Below are 11,916 nucleotides of genomic sequence, written 5' to 3'. Positions count from 1 at the left end.
GTTGCAACAAAGGTTCTGGGTTAGTAAAGTTCTGGTTTTGACAGTCTGGTTTTGACAGTTCTGGGTTAGCAAGGTTCTGGTTTTGACAGTTCGAGGTTGTAACCAAGGTTCTGGGTTAGCAAGGTTCTGGTTTTGACAGTTCTAGGTTGTAACCAAGTTTCTGGGTTAGCAAGGTTCTGGTTTTGACAGTTCTAGGTTGTAACCAAGGTTCTGGTTTTGACAGTTCTAGGTTGTAACCAAGGTTCTGGTTTTGACAGTTGTGGCTTGCAACCAAGGTTCTGGATTAGCAAGGTTCTGGTTTTGACAGTTCTAGGTTGTAACCAAGGTTCTGGTTTTGACAGTTGTGGGTTACAACCAAGGTTCTGGTTTCCAGTTTTATTTGTAACCAAAAACTGGGTCACAAATAAAGTTTTGGGTAACAACCAAAGTTGTACACATGAAATCCTGCATTACGGTGTTCTGGTTCCCAAACAGTCCTGGTTTACAAAGAAAGTTGTGAGTTCTAAATAAAGTTATGAGTTACAGAATCTTGAGTTGTTGATGATATTTAACATCAACAAGTTTGTGCAGCATTGAAGAAAGCTGGAAGCACAAAGAGCACTTCTAGCTAGGTGGAGTGGCGCTATGGGGGTGCGGCGGGGGGGGGGGGTGTTTGCACGATGGGACAGCTGAAAGAGCGGCGAGGCCTGTCGTGTTTCTGTGCGTACGCTCGCCAAAGAGGCTCACGTCTCGTCAGCGCAAAGCGCTTTGACCTCGCTTTGTAACCCGAGACCTCCTGCTGGAATTTCCAAAACTTTCATCTCGCCAGTCAAAACCTCTCAAACATCTTCATCACCACGTCTTCATCACTTTTACGCCCACTAAAGTCAACACGGAAAAAAAAAGAAGGGAAGTCATCTGGCAACATAAAAGGCATTCAATGAAACTATTTACGGACATAATGAAGGTTTGTTAGTTTGCAGGGTGATGATCAAAGTACGTAAAGTAGACATGCAAGCAGGCTCATCTACAGTATTATTTTTTTCATATATAATATATAATTATATATAATAATTTAATATAAAACCAAACATATTTCATTTATTTTTATTTAATATCTCCTTTAATTGATTGAATATTTTTCTTGGAAAATTAACTTGTTTTTTATATGACTCAATTTCATATTTTTATATTTATATATATATATATATATATATATATATATATATATATATATATATATATATATATATATATATATATATATATATATATATTATATTTATTTTTATATTTTTATATTTTTATATTTATTATATAATGTCATGTAGTTTATGTATTTTAACAATTATTTAGTATTCTTATTTAATGATGTTATGTTTTCTTCTTAAAGTAATTTCATATTTTGTATTCAATTCAACTTATTTTTTTGTTTGACAAATAGATAAAATAAAAAATATTAATATATTATAATATTTTGTTAAATTAATTTAAAATTTTCCTGTTCAATTCAGATTTTCTTCATTTTAATAGAAAATGCAAAAAATATGTATTTATTATATATTCTTGTACAATTAAGTTAACATTTTTGCATTTAACTGAAATTCATTTAATATTTGTATTTTAACAATTACAATATAATTACAGAAATTAAAAAATATATCTAGTTTTATTTTTATTATTTTTTCATTATTATATAATATCATATTATGAAATACTTTGTTAAATTAACTTAATTTGCATTTATGTCAGATTAAAATAGTTTGTGTTAAATGAATAGAATATATAAATATAAAATATATATAAATATAAATAAATATAAATATATAAATATATATAAAATATATTTGTAATTTTTTTCTGTTGACCTTAATATTTTGTATTTAATTCACACGAATTTAATATTTTTCTGTTTGATTAATAGAATATAATTGCAAAAATTGGAGAAAAAAAAGAATTTAATTAAAATCATAGTTTCTTGTATAATTAACTTAATATTTTCTATTTAACTGGAATTTATTTAATATTTTTTTGTTTAACAGTTGGAATATTATTGCAGATTTCTTTTAATGTTTTGTATTTATTTCAGATTAATGGAGTATTTTGCTTTGTGAGGAATATAATATTATAATATAATTACAGAAATGGTAGAAATATGAATGACAGTCCATGTAAACAGATAATAATGACTAATAATAATAATAATAATAATTCCATCAGATATAAATGGTGTATATGTGGGTAGTTGTTGCTTTTTAGCAATGATGACGTTGAAACGTGAAGTCCAGATTTCTCGGAGCGCTAAATGAAGCGGTAAGACGGACAGCGGCTAATAAACACGAAGGACGCCGCCTTAAGATTCCTTCTACTTGGCCTTTGGTCCACGAGAGCAATCATTTCTTCATTAGCCTTTTATTTGTTTCCAGACGTTCCACTTCAGGGTTTATTCCGGTTCTCTTAATTACAAAAGGGAGCGTGCGCTCGTGCGCGCTCGTGCTCTGCTCGCCAAAATGAAGCTTTCTGCTAGCGGCGTCCCACAGGGCAGCGTCTTGATTGCACCGCTGATGAACTTATCCCAGCGCTGACCGGTCCGACTTGGACTTTATCTTCAAGTTCTGGCACCTCAGGCTGTGGCCCATTAAGACCAGAGATTCCTTTATTTCCTACTCGTTATCCTTTTTTCCAAAGAGAAGCCCGCAGGCCTGCGGGGGTTGGGTGTCTGTAAATTACGTTGCAATCTTGTTGCCTCCTCCAGATAGCCATTGAGGCGCCGCGGCTTCCTTCAGGATCTTTTCATTTCTGCTGCTGTTATTAAACACTCCTCCCCTACAGTCGCTTCACTAACGTCACACTTAGCAACGGCAGATGAAATGTGCTTCAGCGCTTCATCCCTGACATCGGGAGGACGCTTGGACGCTTGTTAGGGATCAGTCGCCTACCACCTTTGGAGGAGATGCAAGATGTCCGCAAACAGGAGTTGGTTCTTTTCTAAAAGGTCCACTTTGAGGCAAAACGGACTTTACAGTGATGGACATGTGACATGTGTGACTTTTGGGGCGCAGTTTTATTCTCCCGATGAATTGTTTTCTTAAGTTAAGCTAAAGTATCAGCAAAAACTCATCATTTTCGCTAATAGGAGTCGTGATGTTAGATGGTCACTGATGCCAGGGGTGTCCAAAGTGAGGCTCTTTTAAAATTAAAAATATATTTTTTAATCAAATAAAATAGTCTTTTCGCACATTTTATTTTTTTGTCAAATTTGTAATTGTTTGTCAAATTGTTGGAAAATTTTTAGCCTTTTTTCACATTTTTGTATGTAAAATTTTTGTTCAGATTTTGGGGATTTTTCATTTTTTTTAATTTGCTTGTAAATTTTAAAATTAAAAATATTTTTCTAATCAAATAAAATAGTCTCTATAAAATGTGTTTTTGTTTATATTTTTGGGTGTGCATTGTGGCATAAAAGTACATAAAAATTTTCATTTTTTCACACATTTTATTTTTGTCAAATTTTTTGAAAATTTTTAACCTTTTTTAAATTTTATTAGAATTTTCTCTTCGCTAATAGGAGTCGTGATGTTAGATGCTCACTGATCCCAGGGGTGTCCAAAGTGAGGCTCTTGGGGTGGGGTTGGGGGGAGGGAGGGGGGGACAAAAAGGTTTGGACACCCCTTGCTATTCACATTTTGTACATAAAACTATATTTATTGTCTATAAAATGTATTTTTTCTTCAGATTTTGGGGGATTTTTAATTTTTTTTTTTTTTTAATTTGCTTGTAAATTTTAAAATTGAACATATTTTTTTTAATCAAATAAAATATAAAATGTGTTTTTTGTTTATATTTTTGGGTGTGCATAATGGCTTAAGTACATAAAAAAGTTCGGTTTTCACACATTTGATTTTTTTTGTCAAATTTTTTTGAATTTTTTTGTCAAATTTTTTTGAATTTTTTTAACCTTTTTTAAATTTTATTAGAATTTTCTCTTCGCTAATAGGAGTCGTGATGTGAGATGCTCACTGATCCCAGGGGTGTCCAAAGTGAGGCTCTGGGGGGGGGGGGGGGGGGGGGGGGCATTCACTCATTTTATATTGTAGAAATTAAATTGAACAAAAAAAGGTTGGACACCCCTCGTTATTCACATTTCTGTACGTAAAACTGTATTTATTGTCTATAAAATCTATTTGTTGTTCATATTTTGGGGATTTTTAAAATGTTCTTAAAATTTGCATGTAAATTGTAAAATAAAACAATATTTTTTTAATCAAATAAAATGTATTTTTTGTTTATATTTTGGGGATTTAAAAAAAATTCTTAAAGTTTGCTCGTAAATTGTAAAATAAAACAATATTTTTTAAATCAAATAAAATGTATTTTTTGTTTTATATTTTTGGGTATGCATAATGGATTAAGTACATAAAAATTTCGTTGTTTTTTGTCAAATTTGTCTTTTTTGTCAAATTTTTTGAAATTTTTTAAATGTTTTAAAATTTTTATTACAACGTTCTCAAACTTTTTGTAAGAATGAATGACATTAATGACAACCGAGCCACCACTGCATATTGAAGCGGTATGTCCGATAATTGTCGGAACTGATAATTATCGACCTGATATCAGCGTAAAAAATGGAAAACCGGTTAATATCTGATTTTTTTCCAGAAGTGATATTTTTAAAACGCATGTGTTCATTCCAACACAGGAGATATATCATGTTACGCATATCGGTATCGGTTGGACATTATCGGTTTTTGGCAAAAAAAAAAAAAGCCGATATCAGACATATTAAATTAAATATAAATAATCCAAATGAATAAACCATAATCCATGATGAAGGCGTGCAGCGGCAGCCTGACTGTTTCCAGAGAAAGTGATGACTCGGGTAAAAACAGCGTGGAAGCTAATAATTGAATCAGAAGAAGAGCTTGCTGTTGTGAGTCCGCCAGGATATTTTACGCATTAATTGATGTTTAGCGCCCGCCGTCTCACAGGTGCTGATTGCCCGTGCAATCATGAGAATGCCCTCCCGTTGACCCCGCCGCCATTAACCCCCCCACTCCCACACACCCCGGTATCAGCTCCAAGATCCTCACCATATATGCGAAACGCTTCCAAAGAGGAAGTTGCAACCAGAGCCATTTTGTGGGAGAGTCGGGCGTTGTTTTGTGCGCCGCGGCGGCGGCGGCGAAGAGGCCAGCGGGATAATTGCATTTTCCATCCTGACACGAACGCAGCATCCCTTCCTCTGTTATTAATCATAATGAGGGGGATATAATAAGCCGCCATTCATCACGCCGCTGACAGTCATAGTTTGCGAGGCCAAGCATTCTTCCTCTTTTTAATGGCCCCAAACTGAATGAATGCACACGCATCCGATGCGCCTAATCAATTGTGGAGGAGATTTAAAGCCTTTTAGCTGCGCCGTGCATGGTTTTTTTTATTCTTTCCTTTAGGATTGCATCAACAGAATTAGATATAGCGACTTCCTGCGGGGGCAATAGTGAGTAACGGGTTTAAGATGGCGGAATGATCTTGGCCGTGTTTAAATTGTACCTACTGAGGTGCTGTAACACCACACCTGTTTTCGCTTAGGCCTTCATTTAAAGGATTGAATCCCTTTTGAAACGCGCTCGTATTTTAATGAAAATTAAGACTTTTTGGAAAACATCTATCTTTCTAACGCTTCTACTCCTGAACTGTTAAACACACAAGCTTGAAAATTTGTCAAAATATTCACCTCGACGGTGTTGTCAATGCTATTACTTTTCTAACAAATACACCACATGGTGGCGCTGTTATTAAACTCCAAAGTTTGACCCAATGAGTTGGTTTCACTTTAAATTTCTCACGACTTTTCCAAAACATTCACTATAACATGGGAGTGTTTCGCTGAATCCACGCTAAATTCGGTACACACCTTAAGGGCACTAACGAGTACACGTGTGCCAAATTTGAGAAAGATCGGTTGAAAAACATGGCCGCGACGAGGCAAAATATTTGGTGATTTTTTGCGATTATGCGAAAATGTTGTATGCTAGCCTGTGTATTTCCAACACAAGCCACTAGGGGGTGCTATTAGCATCGTTTACATTCACGAGTCTACGGCCTAAGCCGTACGGCGTCGTCATCATCCATCTCGGTGGAAGTCGGCGGCCGGCGAATGAAAACACAAACAAGCAATCAATTGTTTTCGGCGCCCCACCTTGGGGCTTCGTAATCGAGCACATTTATCTGAACGCCGGCGGCGCTCGCCCCGGCAATACTTTCATTTGTCACGCATTATGTTGAGTTAGCGCCTACCGGGGGTCGCTGCTACACCTGCGGGGGGGCGGGCTTTGTTTTAAAGCAACGACGCCGTGTTGCTGTGCTGGGACATGACCGTGTAAACGACCCCGCCCGCCGCAGCTTTAATGGGCTTTTCCAGGGAATATTGCATTGTATCACCGCCTCATTAGGAAGCTGCTGCTGCTGTGCCGCCATTTGTCCTACCCCCCCCCCCCACCCCCACCCTACTCCCTCTGATTGGAGGAACACAGGTCTGCATGAGGGGGGGGGCTCTAATAATGATGCACCCTCAGGCCTAATGTGCCCTTCACTTCTCTTCCTCTCATGAAGACAGTAGAGTTCATGGGGGGTGGGGGGGGGGGGTGGATATATATGGAGAATAACTTCACAAATGTAAAATTATTATTATTATCAATTATTATCTTTAGTAAGAATCTGATATTCCCACACATTTTATACATCTGTGTTTTTATCTTGTCTCAATTTCCTTTGCACTGAGAGCCCGCCCCCTTGTCTTGTAGATCAGCCAATCAGCTCCTTTCCTGCCCTGGTGTATACTATACTGTTATTCAATTATTTTCATTCATTTTATGTGTTTTTTTTCAATTAATGGCCACTAATGTGTGGTTATTATAAATAAAAAGCTATAATTATTTGCTTTCATGACTTCAAGCAATTATTATAATGTTTTTTTTTAATAATAATAATAAGGTTAATAGTTTCAATTATTCCGCAGCCTAAGCAGGGAAGACCAGACTTCCCTTTCCCGGCTACTTTGTCCAACAGATCCCGAGGCATTCCCAGGCCCGTTGAGAGACATAGTCTCTACAACCTGTCCTGGGTCTTTCCTGAGGCCTCCTACCGGTCGGACGTGCCCTGAACGCCTCTCCATGTGTTGTTATTATTATTATTATTATTATTATTGACGTTATTACTATGATAATAAAATATTATTTTGTAATAATTTTATGATTTTTTTAATATGTTGATTATAATTACATATTTTTTTAATTTTTTTTAACTTACATAATAGACATTTTAATTATTATTAATTATGATGTTGTGCTAATTACTTCCAAATGTTTGCCATATTTTAATTAAAATGGTGTTATTTTTACCTCTACTATTTGTAGTTTTGTTATTCAGTATATTCTTTTTTCCATATTTTTCCTTGTTGCATGCAAGGATAACTAATAAGCTATTTTTTAAATGTCATCTCTCAAAATAACAAAGTACAATTTTTTTCATTTGCATACCTGCAACTATTATGAAAAATAACTGCAATCTGGTCAAAAATTGCAAACATGGCGTGCTAAATGCAAGAAAAATAGCTGAGGTTCATGTTGAATGATGGGCACATGTCAAATATAAACCAAAAGTATCTTGTAAAAATGTATTTTTGTTGTATATTGTGCATTATTTCATGTATTATTTACAGGCTGCAGCTCCTAAATAAAAAATGTTTGCCATCTTTGTCATACATGGAAACGATGAGGCCAATTAGGCTTGCTTGCTTGGTGTGCGCATGCGTGGAAGTTAATTACTGAGTGTTTATTTTGAAACATATTCATCATACAAAATAATGCATGAGCAGCAATCGGGTGTATTTTTCCTAGCTAATAATTCATACTTATGTGCACGTGAAAGGTTTGCAGTGATGGCGGGAATGTCCACCTGAAAAAAATAAAATAATAAAAAAAATACCTCCTCTACTTCCGGAAAGTACAATCCTTCTAATAATGACATATTAGTACCCTTCCTCCTCCTCCTCCTCCTCCTCACCTGTTCAAGGCGAGATGAAAAAGGCGATCGGGTTAAATGAAATAGATGCTCTTTTATCCCACTAAATTACATTCACCTAAACGCCTCACCGGAGGGGCGCTGAGCAGTTCGGGTAATTCACTTTCAACTCCGGCAACTTACTCAATAAAGCGCGGGAAGAGAACCGATGGCCGATCAATAGGTAGCTTTATTCCAGGAAAAATAATATTACTTTTAATTATAATAGGAATAATAATGATTTTTTGCACGAACTAGATGGGGGGGCATAATTGTAATAATAATGTAATAGTAGTAGTAGTAGTAATAATAATAATAATAATAATAATAATAATGTAATAGTAATAATAGTAATAATAATAATAATAGTAATATAATGATAATAATAATAATAATAGTAATATAATAGTAATAATAATAATAATAATAGTAATAATATTAATAATAATAGTAATATAATAGTAATAATAATAATAATAGTATAATAATAATAGTAATATAATAGTAATAATAATAATAGTAATATAATAGTAATAATAATAATAATAATAATAGGTACCTGCTTGAGCATGTCAGTGCAGCAATATGTCATCCATCAATCCTCATCGTCCCAAGCCTGCATTTAACTTTCTTTTTCTCCCCCCCCTCCCCTGCACATTGTTTTCACTCCCCCCACCCACCCCTCTCATCCTCTTCACTCTGTCCAGTTTGTCGTCGTCTGCTCCGGGCAGCGAGGCGCCAGGTTTCCCCCTGAGGGCGGCGAGGAGTCAACGACTGCACCCCGCAAATGCACGATAATGTAATCCAACTCTCTGGATAAAAACAGCTCTCCGGTGGGGAGGGGGGGGGGGTATGGGGTGGGGGGGTAAAAAGTGCAGGCTTTGGCCTCCTGGATGCATCCTTCCATCCATCTCTATCCATCCATCCATTCATCCATACGAGACTTTTCAGTGTGCTTTCATTCCCTTTTCTGCCTGGAAACAATAAAAGGCCCAGAAGTAAAAAAAAATATGCATAGCTATGTTTTCCAAGACATTTTGTCTATCTGGGATCCTTGTAGATGTCAATTTAAATGGCGGCTCTTATCTGACTGACAGCTCCTTGCACGGCTAAGATGCTGCAGAAGACCTTCACCGTTGATGGACTCTTTTTTTTTTTCTAACGCATGCGTGGAAGTGTTCTAAATCAACTACCGTAATGCTCTTAAATTGATATATAATTGCTGTTAATTCAACAAAAATCGCAACAAGAAATTATAATTGTACAATTTTCGTTTAATTAAATGGCATCAAATGATTTAAATAAATAAGCTATCTTGTAATAAAATTATCAACATGTAAACACATAAATACTAATTTTTCATATTTATTTTTATGCAAAAATAAAATGGCTTTTAAATTAAATATGGTCTAAATTTGGTTTAAAAACAAACTATAATATTATTAAACTCTCCCATTGACATTCACACATTCATCGCCATTCCACACACAACACGTGAGCCTCCTGCGTGGCCACCTGCACTCCTTTCTTCATTTTAATCGGCTGTGGAGACACCAGGGACACCGGGCAGGACCCACGAAACCCCACGCAGAACCTCACTCGTACATCAAGCAAAGGCAACTGGGACAAATTCCTTTTGTCCTTTTGCTTTGTTGCTACTTTATTACCCAGACTAGGAAATGAGGCATCGCCTGCAGACAAGCATTCATCACACACACACACACACACACACACACACACACACACACACACACACACACACACACACACACACACACACACACACACACACACACACACGAAGACCAACCCACCACAGGCATAGCCTTTGGGCAATCACACACACACACACACACACACACACACACACACTTAATTGGCAATTGCCTTTTTTATTGCATTAGAAAAATAGCTGATTGCAATCCTGCACATATGCCCTTTTATGATGATGCAGAGCCACAATATTAGGTACAGCACAAGCTATAGAAATACATCAGCATAGAAGCCTCTACATCACTATAGGAACCGTCCCTCTATAGTTTATGTCCGTGGGTGTACTACAAGTGTTCTACATCCAGCATCCAGCTATTTATGACATGCTCATATTTTGTGCAAAATATGTAAACGTTGCATTTACTTGAATGAAAACATTGTTAAATAAAAAATAATGCTTATTGAAGTGAAAGCCTTACATGGAAGCATAAAGTCTACACTATAATTATATGTTTTATTTCTAGATCTTATTTCTTTGAAACATGTTTCAAAACAATTGATTAATTTTTTTAATCAATTGTGTGTACTTTTGTGTGTAATAATAATTCACAAGCCAAAAAAAACAACAAATATTTATCAAATTTAACTATCATAAAATACAATCAAAAGATTAATTAAAATATGTTGACTTTCTTTTAAATAAGTACATATATTTTAAATATTTATAGGCCACGACTAATTTAAACAAGACTAATTTAAATCAATTCATGAATAATTCTAATAATAATAATAATAATAGGCTACACGTGCAATGTACAAAATCAGCCATATTTAACAAAACAATATTAAATCCAACATATGATGAAAAATAATATGAAAATATGCTGCCTTTTATGAAATATACACCTTTTAAATCCACAGAGAGATACGGAAGTGAAAAGCTTCATCACGTGAGCTTAGATTCCCGCATCAGTTACATAAGGACAACAACTAGCACACGATTAAAAAAGGATTCAAGCTAAACTATCATTATTTTTATTATAATTAAGATTGAATTTGATGAGTTATTAAAAAAGATAAAGGTGGGAAATGAAAATAATTAGTCAATCAATGAATGTATCCTGACGTTAGCTTTGAACAATATGACCGGAAATGCATGAAAGCTAAACATGTAGCAAAAACAAGCTAAACGTTCCAAGTCGTAATTGTTTATAATACAACAGTGACACACGGCACATGCAGCCTCTGCTATTTTAAGGCACACATCCCATAATAATAAGAATAATGAGGATAATAATCATAATAGTAATAGTAAAAGGTGGTAGGGTACAGCAGCTAGCTGTTATTGATATGGGCCGGCCATGCACACAATTGATTTTTATGCTTCCCTGCAGCCACCTCGTGCAGCGGAGACATATCTCCATTCGCGCCCAAAGTGAAATAAGTGCGTAATAAAACGGTGATATATTAAATTTGTTTTTTTTTTTACACCCTCCTCCTCCTTGCTTCTTCCTCCTCTCACACCCCCCACTTACCCCCCCTCCCTCGCCGCGTGTCGTGCTTTTATTATCACTCATTTTTCATCTTTATTGAATTGAGGCCACGTCGAGCTGCACGTGCACGGCACGGGAAGGTGAAATCATTTGTGCCGATCTATCTATTATACATCTATACCGTTCTCGTTCGTAGCCATCCGCTACTTCCGGTTGATTCCTGTCCCCTTGATGACGTCACTATACACTGTTAATTAATCCTACACAATAAACAGATAGTGGTTCACTTTTGGTGTTTAAATGTGTATTTTTTTTAATCTGTAATATATATATTGATTGTAAAATTGAAAATAAATACATTTTTCTTTTTTTTTTTTTTTTTACAAATAAATAATTCTACATTTCCATATAAATATATATGACGTCACAATGACAGCTAACACCATACAGCATATTCACATAGCATACAGTTTTACGTTACAAGCAGTTTATGTTCGTCTATTGTTTACGGTTTGTTTTATTCAAAACATTTAATTAATACCTTAAAAATGAATATAAAACCTATATATTTTATTAAATATTTTAATAGATATTTAAAATTGTGTTTTACATTTCCATATAAATATGTGTGACGTCACAATGAGAGCTAACACCATACAGTATATTCACA

Source organism: Doryrhamphus excisus, chromosome 2 (assembly GCF_030265055.1).
Source record: "Doryrhamphus excisus isolate RoL2022-K1 chromosome 2, RoL_Dexc_1.0, whole genome shotgun sequence".
Classification (NCBI taxonomy): Eukaryota; Metazoa; Chordata; class Actinopteri; order Syngnathiformes; family Syngnathidae; genus Doryrhamphus; species Doryrhamphus excisus.
Note: the sequence above shows the minus strand (reverse complement) of the source record.